The sequence below is a fragment of the Cupressus sempervirens genome, chromosome 10 (genome assembly GCF_028749045.1).
Source record: "Cupressus sempervirens isolate cs-2001-9-10 chromosome 10, ASM2874904v1, whole genome shotgun sequence".
NCBI classification, from domain to species: Eukaryota; Viridiplantae; Streptophyta; class Pinopsida; order Cupressales; family Cupressaceae; genus Cupressus; species Cupressus sempervirens.
The window spans coordinates 734,069,837-734,084,643 of NC_143127.1; the positions used below are offsets into that span (position 1 = coordinate 734,069,837).

A 14,807-nucleotide genomic window follows, 5' to 3' on the forward strand; every position below is an offset into this window, starting at 1 on the left:
GCATACCAATAGTTGTTACAGTAGTTAACTTAATACCCACACTTGTTGATTTAACATTCAACATTTTTGACAAAATTGTACCAATAGATGTGACTTTAAAGTTGTTCTTGTTAATGATAATTACCCATAAGTGAATGAAAAGTGTCCCTTTTCTCAAAAAACAACCAATAGTGTGATGCCACATCAGCTGCACAACTATGGAGGTCTCCAATGCACTATGATTGGTCTCACTTTTTTTTTGGGCTGTTTTGGACACTTTGACAAAAAGCATGCTGATGTGGCTCTAAAACCTTAGTTATAAGCCAGGGACTTGCCAAGTAAGCTAATACCAAAAAATGAGAGTGATTTGAAATTTCCACATAGAATTTTGAGAAGTGCGAAATTAGGGTGCACAACTCTCCCCTAATTGAATGTCTAGTTTTTAAAATTTTTAAAAACTGACATCCAATCCGTTGCCAAAGCACGTCGGTTGCTCTTACAACAAGCGGTTGCTTTTGCAGACATTAAAAGCTGATATATAAGGGGCTGCATTTTTCTATAATTAACTTGACCTGTGTTTTGTGAGACATTCCGTTCATAATTGATCTTGTGAGGCAGTTGGAGACTGAGCATTCTGCTTTGATTTGTTTCTTCCTCACATTCCTGTCAAGAGTTTTTTACTATCTCGGTAATGGCGAACGCAGGACCCGTAGAATCATCAAAACCGTAAGTTTAATTTTCTTTTCTGTTCGCGCGCTTTTACTCTGCCTTTTCTGTAGACCCTGATAAGAAAAACATTACATTATGCTTTACAGGGTGACATTTTGTCTGCATTTGTGAAGGGTTTGTTCTCATGGGTGTTAAGTGATGTGTACTTTTAGGGCTATGCAGGAAAGAATTTATGAATGTCTCCCCGAATGCTCTTCCCTGCAAATTAGAATGCCAATTTTGTGAAATGTGTCTTCATATTCGGCAATTTAGGAGTCCATGTTTTTATAGAATTTTCTCCCGGTAATTGCCATTTTTTTTTTGGTTAAACCAGATTTGTTTAAAAAGAAGATTTGTAATCTTTAGTAAAATTATATGTTTAGATTTATTACGTGTCTGTCTTAGGATTTGACAAAATAACCGTCTATACTGTTTATTTAATCAGATGCCATTGTGTTATGCTTTGAATTTTTATATAGTAAAATGGGGGTATCTTTCATGTGTTTAAATGTGCAGATAGCACGTTAGGATGGAGTTTTAGACAAGATTTGATAGGGTTATATGTGTGGTGTAATGGGCACCCCTGGATGTCCAAAAACTAAACCAAATTGCTGAAAGGAATTATGTCAAACAGTTTGCATTCAACTTCTTAAAACCTCTTATAACTCCGGAAATCAAACGTTTATTTGTTTGTTGTGTTTTGTGCATGGAATTGGTATCATACAACATAAACAAGAAAGAAACTACAATAATATGCAAAGTGGAAATGAACTGCTGCTAATAAAATGTTATTTTCAGAATTCATAAAACCAAATACATGGCAGATTTATCAACTTACTAATTACTTCAGCAATATTGTCATAATACTCCAGCCCATGCTTATGAACTTGCTGCTACAATACTTTGTCCTCCAATCAGTCCACTACCTTCATAATACCATTCCCTCCAAGCGGCATAAGCGTCGGACAAGTAGTGAAGAATATATGAGCAAAATATCAAATCTGCTTGTAGCCGGAAATGCAACTAAACTGCCTGATAATGAAGCCAATAAGAAAGAATTTCAAAGGCCAAACCCCAAGGGAATGACGTCTAGAATGTTACAAGAGAGGATAGACGTCCTCAAATGCCAAGAACAAGCTGCAACTCACACACCAATTTCTTCTCATATTCAACCTGTCTAATAAAGCCACAAATGCTTCCTTTTATTCTATTCCCACGGGTCCGCTCAACTCATATGGGCAATGTGGGATAAAAGATGTGTAATATAAAAAATATATTAAAATACCCCTTATGTCTCCCTTGGGTACACATCACCATAAAATAAATATTAAAGTAACACTTTAATATTTTACAATTAAATTAGACGTTACTTTAATAAAACTTCAGACATTAAAATGTATTAGCAATCGGACTCCGAATAATGTGAGTGATAGCTCATCGGAAAACTCTCACCGAGGAGTATCGAATCCAATCACCAAAATTGATCTGCACTGTGTCCTGCCGACTTACTAAAGATAGTAAGTATGCCTGAAACTGAGTAAATCAACTTCGTTTTGGCCCAAACTGGAAATGACTAGGCCAAAACACTCCAAGGTCCCATTAAACCCTTCGTTAGCCCTCGTGACCATGTAGAACAAGGCTAACGCACACACACTTGGTCAACTGCTAAAATGGGGACATTACAGTCCGCCCCCCTTGAAATTGCTTGTCCTCAAGCAATCTCAGTCCAGCCTGCTGAATAACCTGCTCACTCTGCCATGTAGAATCTTCCTCCGGCAAGTCTTTCCATCTGACCAAATACTCCTTCACTATCCTGTTTCTAAGCTTCCTCTCTTTGGTATCCAGAATAGCCTCAGGTACTAACATAAGCTTCCCCTCCTCATCCAAAGGGGTTAAATCTGCAGAAGGCACTACACTCTGACCAATGGCTTTCTTAAGCCTAGACACATGAAGCTTTCTTAAGCCTAGACACATGAAACACATTGTGCACTCGATTGCCCTCTGGAAGCTCAAGCTCATAGGTGACATTGCCCACTTTGCGAATCACCCTGTAGGGACCATAAAATCTAGGTTTCAACTTTTCAGCTCCGCTCTTCTTGAGCGATGACTGTCTATATGGTTGTAGCCTCAAGTAAACCATATCCTCTACCTCGAAGCTACGCTCTATTCGGTGCTGTTCAGCATACAATTTCTGTTGATTCTGGGCTTGTTGTATATTCTCTTTGAGCACTTTCAGGATGTCCTGACTATCTTGCAATAAGTTTTTGGCTTTGGGCACTCTACTGTCCCCCAAAACTAAATCCATGAAGCTAGGTGCTTCATAACCATAGAGTGCCATGAAAGGAGTCATGAAGGGAATGACGTCTAGAATGTTACAAGAGAGGATAGACGTCCTCAAATGCCAAGAACGGAGCTGCAACTCACACACCAATTTCTTCTCATATTCAACCTATTCTGCTCCTGTAGCATCCTATTCTGCTCTTGTTGCATACGTTGCCCCTTCTCCAATGTACCCAATAACTGTCTAAACATCACATCTTGATCTAGACTAATATACATTTTTTCAAACACTTTTCCTTTTATCCGGCTATCTATATGATCTCCACAGGATGGCAGGACTTATAGCTCTGATACCACTGTAATGGACACCCTTGGATGTCCCAAAAAAACTAAACCAAATAGCTGAAAGGAATTATGTCAAACAGTTTGCATTCAACTTCTTATTTCTCCATTTAATGTTTTAAACCCCTTATAACTCCGGAAATCAAATGTTTATTTGTTTGTTGTGTTTCGTGCATGGAATTGGCATCATACAACATAAACAAGAAAGAAACTACAATAATATGCAAAGTGGAAATGAACTGCTGCTAATAAAATGTTATTTTCATAATTCATAAAACCAAATACATGGTAGATTTATCAACTCACTAATTACTTTAGAAATATTGTCATAATACTCCAGCCCATGCTTACGAACTTGCTGCTACAATACTTTGTCCTCCTGCACGGATGTACTAGACTGTTTGCTTTGCAAGTCTGAAATCCTATTTTGTCTTGCTCTGGTATCGCGAAAATTATAAGACCCCTGTCGCATGCTCAAACATAAATGCTTAGCCTGTGTTTTTTATTTATTTCTTATTTTAGTGTTTTGACATTTCGTCAAACACTTTTTCCCTCTATCCGGCTGTTCCAAATTCCCTATAAGACCTCCACAGGATGGCAGGACTTATAGCTCTGATACCACTGTAATGGGCACCCCTGGATGTCCCAAAAACTAAACCAAATTGCTGAAAGGAATTATGTCAAATAGTTTGCATTCAACTTCTTAAAACTCTTTATAACTCCGGAAATCAAACGTTTATTTGTTTGTTGTGTTTCGTGCATGGAATTGATATCATACAACATAAACAAGAAAGAAACTACAATAATATGCAAAGTGGAAATGAACTGCTGCTAGTAAAATGTTATTTTCAGAATTCATAAAACCAAATACATGGCAGATTTATCAACTCACTAATTACTTCAGCAATATTGTCATAATACTCCAGCCCATGCTTACAAACTTGCTGCTACAATACTTTGTCCTCCAATCAGTCCACTACCTTCATAATACCATTCCCTCCAAGCGGCATAAGCGTCGGACAAGTAGTGAAGAAGATATGAGCAAAATATCAAATCTGCCTATAGCCGGAAATGCAACTAAACTGCCTGATAATGAAGCCAATAAGAAAGAATTCCAAAGGCCAAACCCCAAGGGAATGACGTTTAGAATGTTACAAGAGAGGATAGACGTCCTCAAATGCCAAGAACAAGCTGCAACTCACACACCAATTTCTTCTCATATTCAACCTGTCTAATGAAGCCACAAATGCTTCCTTTTATTCTATTCCCACGGGTCCACTCAACTCATATGGGCAATGTGGGATAAAAGATGTGTAATATAAAACATATATTAAAATACCCCTTATGTCTCCCTTGGGTACACATCACCATAAAATAAATATTAAAGTAACACTTTAATATTTTACAATTAAATTAGACGTTACTTTAATAAAACTTCAGACATTAAAATGTATTAGCAATCGGACTCCGAATAATGCGAGTGATAGCTCATCGGAAAGCTCTCACCGAGGAGTATCGAATCCAATCACCAAAATTGACCTGCACTGTGTCCTGCCGACTTACTAAAGATAGTAAGTATGCTTGAAACTGAGTAAATCAACTTCGTTTTGGCCCAAACTGGAAATGACTAGGCCAAAACACTCCAAGATCCCATTAAACCCTTCGTTAGCCCTCGGGACCATGTAGAACAAGGCTAACGCACACACACTTGGTCAATTGCTAAAATGGGGACATTACATGTGGATTCACGTTTATTTGAAATTGGACCTTATGTAAACCCGACATGTATTATCTCATAAAATAAAATAAATGTGTACCAAACCGTGGCTCATGATTGAATGCATTTGCACAGTTATATTTCATTGAAAGATAAAATTTACTGAATAACTGCAGATGTTATTAAGTTAAAATATATATCAGTGTCAACTTAAATATCAGCCAAATCAACAAGATGGTGATTTCTATGCATGGAAGTCACTCTTAATTTTTTTGGTCAATAGAAACAAATCTTCTCAAGCCTCTTGATCTCAGATATAAATTTTAATCATAACTTCTATTTTTATGATAATAAATAGTTTTTTTTTTTGGGCTTCCACTAGCTTCTACTGTCACCCAATATCTCAAGATAATGCAACACCGATGGCCCACCTTGTCCTGACAGCGATACTTTTAAATTTTATATAGAATTTTAGAAATAATGTTTCCTTACAAAGCTACAATTAGCATCATTTTCTGAATTCCATTTCAAAGTTTGTATTAAGCAGCGGGCTCCATCTCATATGAATTAATGTTGTGTTGGCAATTCGAGTTAGGTGGCTAGGCTGCTGTGCATTGGTGTTGTGTTTAAATCTGAGTTAATTTGAAGTAGGGACATTATGGTCTGCCTTTTTTCAAGATTGCTTCATCCCAATGGGCTTATAATATGTTTTAATGTACACCGTTCCCCCAAATAACATAATTTCTTATATATCCCTCAAATCCTTTTGTGATCAATTTTTTTGTCCACCACTTTGTGGGTGAAAATTGGTACTTGGAGATGATTTGGTTCTTTTTAGATGAAATATTTCTTGTTAAAATCAGTGTAACATAGGACGGGCACCCTCCTCCCAAATGTCGAAGTACCTGTCCCTGAGATGTCCTGGCATCGGGTACTTGCGTACCCAAGTTCCCCTACCTCTGCCATTCTGCAAACATGCTACCACTGGGATGGTACTTGAATTTCTATTTGAATTTTGATTTTTGAATGATACTATTGTTTATCTAATATGTTACTATGTTGAATGTTCAATAGTTCTAGTTCATGTTCCAATTTTGCTATGTTCAAGTATTTTAATTTCACATGTTCTACTGAAACATCATTTCATTACAAGCACTTTAAGTTCTATATGTATACTATACAACACCCCTACTTGTCCCGTCCCCCCTTGCCGCCGTCCCCTAGCCCTCCTCCAGCCATCCTGGAAATGAGACCTATTTTCCTTGTTCCGAAAACTCGTCCTGGTGTCCTGCCGTCCCAACGTACCCCAGTGCTGGAGTTACATTGGTTAAAACAAACCAATAACCTACTATATTTATTACTGAATATGTTTTCAGGCAATCCACACTATTAAAAAAAGCTAATCTTTACCTTATAATAAAATCTCAGATACATCCTTGTTCTCCTATATACCAAAGAATGTCTTCCTTGACACTTTTCCATGAGGTCTTTTTCTAATTTGTTAGAAGTTACTTGAACTTTAATGTCCTACTAGTGGTGCCTTATAGGTACTGCTCTTGTATACAATAAGGTCATATATTCCCTCATTCTTACCATTATTTATCTTTCCTTCAATGATATAAGTGGTAAATATATAATTTCCATATTCTATTATTATGCTTGCCATCCAATCAGGAGAAATATCTAGTGGTGAACATAAGGCTTCCTCGATAGAGCATTAGCTGCTACATTTTTCCTATGTTTGACATTATTGATGTCAAAATCATAGGCTTGGCTAATATACAAAGTTCAAACCATTGTGATCCATATTGACCACAAAACTTCCACAAAGTAGATATTGCCTGAAGTTGTCAAGTGCATTATGGCTAGTAAAAATTTATTATAGATGTAATATCTCTTTAAGTGCTTTATTCTCAGATTGACTCATTGATTATAATAACCGGACACTTGCTTTTATAACTTGTTTAAATCTCTAAACTCTATGCACATCCACATATTTTCATCTTTCTTTTTCAATAGTGTGATTGAAGATATAAAAGGGCTATAACTTGGCTTGATATGGCCCGTGTTTAGAAGTTCCCTAATTATTTTTCATTTTCCTTATTCAATCTTTGTTAATGTCAGAAAGTAGTAATTATTATTTGTTTTGCTTTCCTTTCTAATTTGATTACATATTGGAGGCATCTCTCAACTGATAATTCTGGAGGAAAGTTGTTCAACAACGTACTATGCTTGTCCAAGCATGTTTGTATGTCCATACAATAAGATTTATTGTAGTACGTGTGGAGCTTACTAAACATTGTGCTGATTGTGCTACATATCCACTCTTAAAACATTTTTCCATTATTAGTATACATTGCCTTCGGTTTTGAGGGAAAAAAATCAACAGTCAAAACTAGAAGCTATCCATACTAATGTCATGGATTGTGGAAATTATATGTTTGCAATCTCGCCATTCTTTTTCTGAAACAACTCTAGGAGCTCCATTAGTAATGTCTTGGAGCACTACTTCCCTGCCTTCTGACTTGAACACTAGCTCAGTGGTTTAGTGATTTATGAGTGTGTAACCTTTGCACTCCTAAATTACATCTTTTTCTCCTATGCCCACCACGTGGAATCCATCTTCCATCTTGTGTCTTCCAAGAACAGTATCCAGTCATTGAATCCTTATGCTTTTCTCTTCCAGCAAACAACGCTTTATCAATGAAGCTGTGCGTTGCTCCATTGTTAACTAGAATTGTAACTGTGTCCTTGAAAAACTTCTCATTATTTAAAATGATGATATTTAGGAGCACTTGATATTGTTGCAAGTGTGCCCCTCTTAAATTCTTGGCTGTGCAGATCATTTTCCTCGTTAATCAAGTATTTTACCACCCGTGGAGAATGGTGCAAATTTACTGAGTAGTTACTTTCTGTGGAATTGTAAGAAGTGCCCTGAGTTATACTGAAGCCTCGTCACTCCGAGAATCTGATTGATGTGTATATTATAGTGTTGTGAAATAAATTTGACCTTGACCTTATCCGTCTTGTGGTGATGGTGTGTAAGTATTTCACAAATTAAAAAGCTAGTAAGGTGCATTGTGCACAAAGTGTTACATGCCAAGTTGCATACCATTTGGCATGGCTGTGCAGACATTTGAGGACATCAGTGGAATTTCTAGATATGTGTGAGAGTTCTAATGCATGTGCTAGTTGTGACAGTAGCTTGTGGGCTGACTGTTATTCTGTTTTATAATCTGAGTCTTTTGTGCTGAGCCACACCTTGATCTGCCACTGCACAGGTGACTGCAGATTGACCATGTGCCAGGTGATTGGTTCCATTGTTGTAATTTGTAACCTTGTGATGACCTCTGTGGTGCCGAGTGTTAAGTTTGATCCTGTTTCCTTAAAAGCCTTGGTGAGTAAATTGGCCTATGCATGGACAATAATGTATGGCTTCACAGTTCCCTTTTCTCTACCAGCTTGAGAAGTTGTGCAATTACACCACAGGAAAGGTTTTCACTTGTTCGAGTCGATTGGTTTGGTTGATTTACACTAAGTCTATGTTATGTCTGATGTGAATTGAGGAGGATATATGATTTCTTCAATTAGCTAACTATACCTTTGTGGTGTTAAACTAGGGCTAGCATGAAAAATCTTGTTTGAATGGGTTTATACACAATGCAAATCAATTCCCTAAGCTTAAATGGCAAAGATGTCCATGGTTTCAGGTTTTTCTGTTATAGGGTGATTTCTAGTACCATGGTCCTGCTGCTTTCATTAGTCCTGAACAGTGTATTGATTGTTTATTGCATGTAAAATAACGCTTTAGTTTGATACTGGTGTTATAAAAGCCTCCTGATTTAGCAATGAAACTATTTAATATGAGTTTTTTATTTGATTTTGTATTTATAGCTGATCATAGTAAAGAACACATTAGTTTTGTGTTGGGTCAAGTGTAAAAGCCTCCTGATTTTAGGCGGCTTATGGCTTTCATTGTACATGACCTAGCAATGAAACTTGGTGATATCTGAGTTTTTTATTTGATTTTGTAAATTTGTATTAATAGCTGATCATAGGAATAACTTTAAAATACAGTTATTCCTTTCAATTAATCAATGAAGACCATCTTAAAATGTTTGAACATGGACAGTATTACCCTCTGTTTAAAAAATTTAAAATATTTTGTGTTATTTTCGTTTTCCTTAAAAAGCACCATCTAAGAAGTTTATATATTTAGATTTCACATATAACAGACATTTCTTTTAGTATCATTGTTATATTTTAGCATCCAGTTTAGAAAGGCATATTTGATACACAGATGAAACACTTGAATCGGTAATATTGTACTTGATGCAACAAATTTTTGCTTTGTAATCTGTTCCCTTGGTCATAGTATACATTTACACTTCACTTCTGTTCTTTTAGTTTCCTTTTATTCATAATATCCATTTACATTTCCTCTCCTAATTCTGACTCTTTAATATTCCAGGAGGGGCACAGAGAATGGTTTTGGCACTGCAATTTTGGACCGTAAGAAATTTCCAAATCGGTTGGTTGTGGATGAAGCTATAAATGATGACAATTCAGTTGTGTCTCTTAATTTGCAAACAATGGAAAGCCTGCAACAATTTCGGGGTGATACTATCCTTATTAAGGTTTGTTCATACCATTATTTCATATTTTATAATGTTCTGATATTTGAATAATTGGGCATGTTTTTTCCTTAATACAAAATTTATATTGTTTAGCTTGACTCCTTTTCACTATGCAGGGAAAAAAGAGAAAATATACTGTTTGTATTGCTGTGGTTGATGATTCTTGTGAAGCACATAAAATCAGAATGAATAAAGTTATTAGTTCAAATCTGAGAGTAAGATTAGGGGATGTGGTCTCTGTTCGTCAATGTCCGGATGTTAAATATGGCAGACGTGTCCATATCTTGCCTATTGATGATTCAATTGAGGGAGTCTCAGGCAACCTCTTTGATGTCTATTTGAAACATAGGTTTAATTTCTTTCTACTAAATGTAAACTCGCGGCATATGCTTTTAAAACTCATTTTTAATTTTTTATTTCGTTACTGCTGTTTTTCAATTTTGACCATTGAATCATCTATATCACATACAGCTTATTTCCTGGAGGCCTATCGTCCGGTTAAAAAAGGAGACCTTTTTCTTGTACGAGGAGGAATGCGAAGTGTGGAATTTAAAGTCAATGAAACAGATCCCGGTGAATATTGTATTGTCTCTCCAGACACTGAAATTTTTTGTGAAGGAGAGCCCATTCATCGTGAAGATGAAGATCAATTGAATGAAGTTGGTTACGATGATGTTGGTGGTCTAAGAAAGCAAATGGCACAGATCAGGGAATTAGTTGAACTGCCCCTTCGACACCCACAGCTTTTTAAAGCTATTGGTGTTAAACCTCCAAAGGGTATTTTACTCTATGGTCCTCCGGGTACTGGAAAAACCCTCATTGGGAGAGCAGTTGCAAATGAGACGGGGGCCTTTTTTGTCTTAATTAATGGACCGGAGATCATGTCAAAACTTGCTGGTGAGAGTGAAAGCAATCTCAGAAAGCTTTTGAGGAAGCAGAGAAGAATGCTCCTTCTATCATTTTAATTGATGAGATTGATTCCATAGCTCCAAAAAGGGAGAAAACAAATGGTGAAGTGGAGAGACGCATTGTGTCTCAACTCTTGACGTTGATGGATGGCCTGAAATCTCGAGCTCATATTATAGTCATGGGAGCAACTAACAGACCTAACAGTATTGATCCTGCTCTTAGAAGATTTGGCAGGTTTGATCGTGAGATTGATATTGGCGTTCCAGATGAAATTGGTCGTTTAGAGGTGCTCCGTATCCACACAAAGAATATGAAGCTAGCCGAAGATGTAAGATTTTGTAATCTGAAATTTCTTGATATCAACAACCGTGTTCTTTTTATTATGTTATTGACGCTATGTACCGAACTCTTGATGCCACCTAGTGTTTTTGATTGTGACAACTGTGCAGGTCGATCTTGAACGCGCTGCCAAAGATACACATGGTTATGTCGGGGCTGATCTTGCAGCAGTTTGCACTGAAGCTGCTCTACAGTGTATCAGGGAGAAAATGGATGTGATTGACTTGGAAGATGAAACAATTGATGCCGAAATTTTGAATTCTATGGCTGTTACGAATGAGCACTTTCAGACTGCTCTGGTCTCCAGTAACCCCTCTGCTCTTCGAGAGACAGTAAGTCAACCTACCTATAACTACGTATCTGTTCCTCCTGACTACTTAGCTATTCAAATTTTGTGTTTGGATGTTAGTTCAATCTGCACTCCACTTGTGGAAAATCTCAAATGCCCTCTGACATACCATTGTGAATCATGTTTCAGGTTGTGGAAGTGCCAGATGTCTCTTGGGAGGATATTGGTGGTCTGGAAAATGTGAAACGAGAGCTTCAAGAAGTAAGAATTCTAAATGTGTTTTTTTAGCATCAATGTTATGATGGCATCATATAGTGTGATCTGAAACGTTGATGCTAAAAACACACAATTCAATCCAGAAATAAATTTTATATTTACTAGTGGATTGTGAAAATCTGATACTGATACTGTTAAGCTTATGAGATAGTTTGAAGAGTGTTTTTTAATTGACCGTATTGTGGTTGTCCTGGCAGACTGTGCAATACCCTGTGGAGCACCCTGAGAAATTTGAGAAATTTGGCATGTCTCCTTCGAAAGGCGTCCTATTTTATGGACCACCTGGTTGTGGCAAAACACTACTAGCAAAGGCCATTGCCAATGAGTGTCAGGCAAACTTTATCAGTGTTAAGGGTCCAGAATTGCTAACAACGTGGTTTGGAGAAAGTGAGGCCAATGTGCGGGATATTTTTGATAAAGCCAGGCAGTCAGTACCATGTGTCCTATTTTTTGATGAGCTTGATTCGATTGCTACTCAGGCAAATCTTTGTTTTAATTTTGCATACCATAAGTAGCTCTTGTTTTCCTTTTTTTTTTTTTGGGATTTTCTAAGGTTTTAGCCAATTTGCTTTTATGTTTGACCTTAATATTTTGTGTTGTGCAGCGTGGAAGTAGTGTTGGAGATGCTGGAGGTGCGGCAGACAGAGTTTTGAACCAGTTGCTGACTGAAATGGATGGCATGACAGCAAAGAAAACTGTTTTCATAATAGGAGCGACAAATCGACCTGACATTATTGATCCTGCTTTGTTAAGACCAGGACGTCTTGATCAGTTGATATACATACCCTTACCTGATGAAGCTTCACGGTTTCAAATTTTTAAAGCTTGTCTCCGAAAGTCACCCATTTCAAGAGACGTTGATATTTCAATTCTTGCTCGATACACTAATGGATTCAGTGGAGCTGATATTACTGAAATTTGTCAGCGGGCCTGCAAATATGCTATCAGAGAGCACATTGAAAAAGTAAATTCCTTCAAGGAAATAGATTGTTCGTTGAATTCTGTGCATGTATTTGACCTTTCACTTCCTTGACGACGTTTCAAATTCAAAATTTACATTATGTTTCCTTGTTTCATTTAGGATATTCAACGAGAAAATGATAGAAGAGAAAACGCTGAAGCCATGGATGAAGATGAAACTGATGTTGAAGAAATAAATGCAGCCCATTTTGAGGAGGCAATGAAATATGCCCGAAGAAGTGTTAGTGATGCAGATATACGGAAATATCAAGCTTTTGCTCAAACATTACAACAATCTAGAGGCTTTGGGTCAGAATTTAGATTTTCATGTCAGTCAGCTGCCACTACAGCTACAAATGCCTTTGCAACAGCAGGAGCCGATGAGGATGATGATCTTTATAGATAATTTTCTTAAGAACTAATTGTCTACAGCAATATCAATGAAGGTGAAACCGAGAATGAGTGCAAAGTATTACAAACTAGATTGGTTTGCAAATTCCAATATTAGTATCATTTGATAATATTGTTAATATTATCATTTCATTCAATTTGATTTTTTTAAAAATTTGCCTTTGGATTCGAAAGAGTGACATGGAAGTTTCTTTTAGTTGAGAGAGCTCGGAAACCAATCTGGTTTTTGACATCATTACACATGGATTTTGTTATACTCATACTAATTTGGTTGAGGTAAAAGCGAATAGCAGATTGAGAAATTAGCTTTTAAATGAAAAAGAGCCAATAGCCCATTATAAAGTATGCTTTTAGTTTAAAAAGTGATAAATGTTTTAAGTTATTGCTATTATGATTCAAGTGTGTAGTTCTTTGAGTCAAAATCATTGATCCATGTTTCATGAAAATGAATGGAACTCATTTTTAAAGGGAAAAAAAAAACTTAAAAAAGTTGAACATTAAAAAGTGTATAAATCTGCATATAAAGAGTAATGAACTTGATTACTTGGTAGTTTTAAGTGGTGGAATATTACATGTCAAATCTTCAAAATAAGGATATAAGTCACAAAAGGGTGCCCATTAATAAGAGTATTTTTGAGATCAGAATATCCACATAATCTGCATAAAGAGTAATGAACTTGATTACTTGGAAATGCATCTACATAACACAATCTGCATATAAAGAGTAATGAACTTGATTATTTGGGAGTTTTAAGCCATGAAATAGTACACGTTAAAACTTCAAAATAAGAAATAAGTCACAAAAGGATGCCCATTAACAAGAGTATTTTTGAGATCAGAATATCCAGAAAAACTTCTTTCCATAAACAAAAAATTACTGTTTGCTTTCCAATTAAGGCTCATTTTGTTCACATTTATAAAGATTTTTATTGGAAATATTTGTTTTTCAATTATTTGATCTATCCACAATAATTCTTTGACACATTTTAATCATTAGAAAGATAAAGCATGACAATTTTATTATAATTAGAAGTTTTTATTATTCCCTTCACTTTTGTTTGAGAGCACTTGGTTGATGGTATACTATTGGTAAAGGTAAATTATACGAATGTTGTCATCAAGAAAATGATGATTTCTTAGAATTTCATGAATCTTATAAAATGTTTGTGTGCAAACAAACTATTCTAGAATAGAATTTTAAATTAATTTTATTATTATTCCCTTCTCTCTTGTTTGAGAGCACATTTTAAGGTTGATGGTATAATTTTGTTAAAAGTAAATTATATGGAGGTCATCAAGAAAATTATTAATTGCTAGGATTTTAAGTATCTTACAAAAGGTGTTGCATCAAGAGAGATGTTGATTCAATTGACTAGCTTGTGCCATTTATAGCCACAACTATTTTAGCTAATTTTATTAATAGGATTCAACCATTTTATTTTACTATTTCACATGATCAATATGAAGGAAAACTTGTATTTAAACCTTACTTTGTGTGCAAACAAACTAATTTAGATAAAAATAAATTCAATATGCAATTTACTTATGTTATGTAGATCACTTGCAATAACTTTGTAGCCATTTAATTATTTTGAGGTGATATGCTATTTTTTCCTTTATTGAAAAGAGCTATTCAAGCTCACCTTATAACCCAAATCTATAGGCAAGTCCAATGTTTATAGTCTATGTTATTAAATCCTTTGGTTTGGTGCCAATTAAAATGGTTAAATCATTGCATCTTGATTATTTCACAAGATTTAAATCCCTACTAATATATTATTTTTAATTACTCATGTTTCTAAGTGTTTTTGTTGGAGACGAGGTCTCCCATTGATTCATAACTCTAATATAAAATATTTACTCATTTTAAAACAAAAAGGTTGTTGAAACCTTTGTAGATCAATATACAAATCCATATGTTCAATATTTCATGTCTCTTTAATCCAAATCAATCTTTAAG

The 14,807-nt window shown here is 35.7% G+C and overlaps 1 pseudogene across 1 annotated transcript; it reads left to right on the forward strand.

The window, feature by feature from the left end:
- Positions 1-564: 564 nt before the first annotated feature.
- Positions 565-13,001, forward strand: LOC149535942 (cell division cycle protein 48 homolog; annotated as a pseudogene). Its single transcript, XR_016356702.1, has 8 exons — positions 565-705; positions 9,498-9,663; positions 9,780-10,900; positions 11,022-11,243; positions 11,390-11,461; positions 11,674-11,955; positions 12,081-12,440; positions 12,558-13,001. The product of XR_016356702.1 is annotated as a cell division cycle protein 48 homolog (transcript).
- Positions 13,002-14,807: the final 1,806 nt, after the last annotated feature.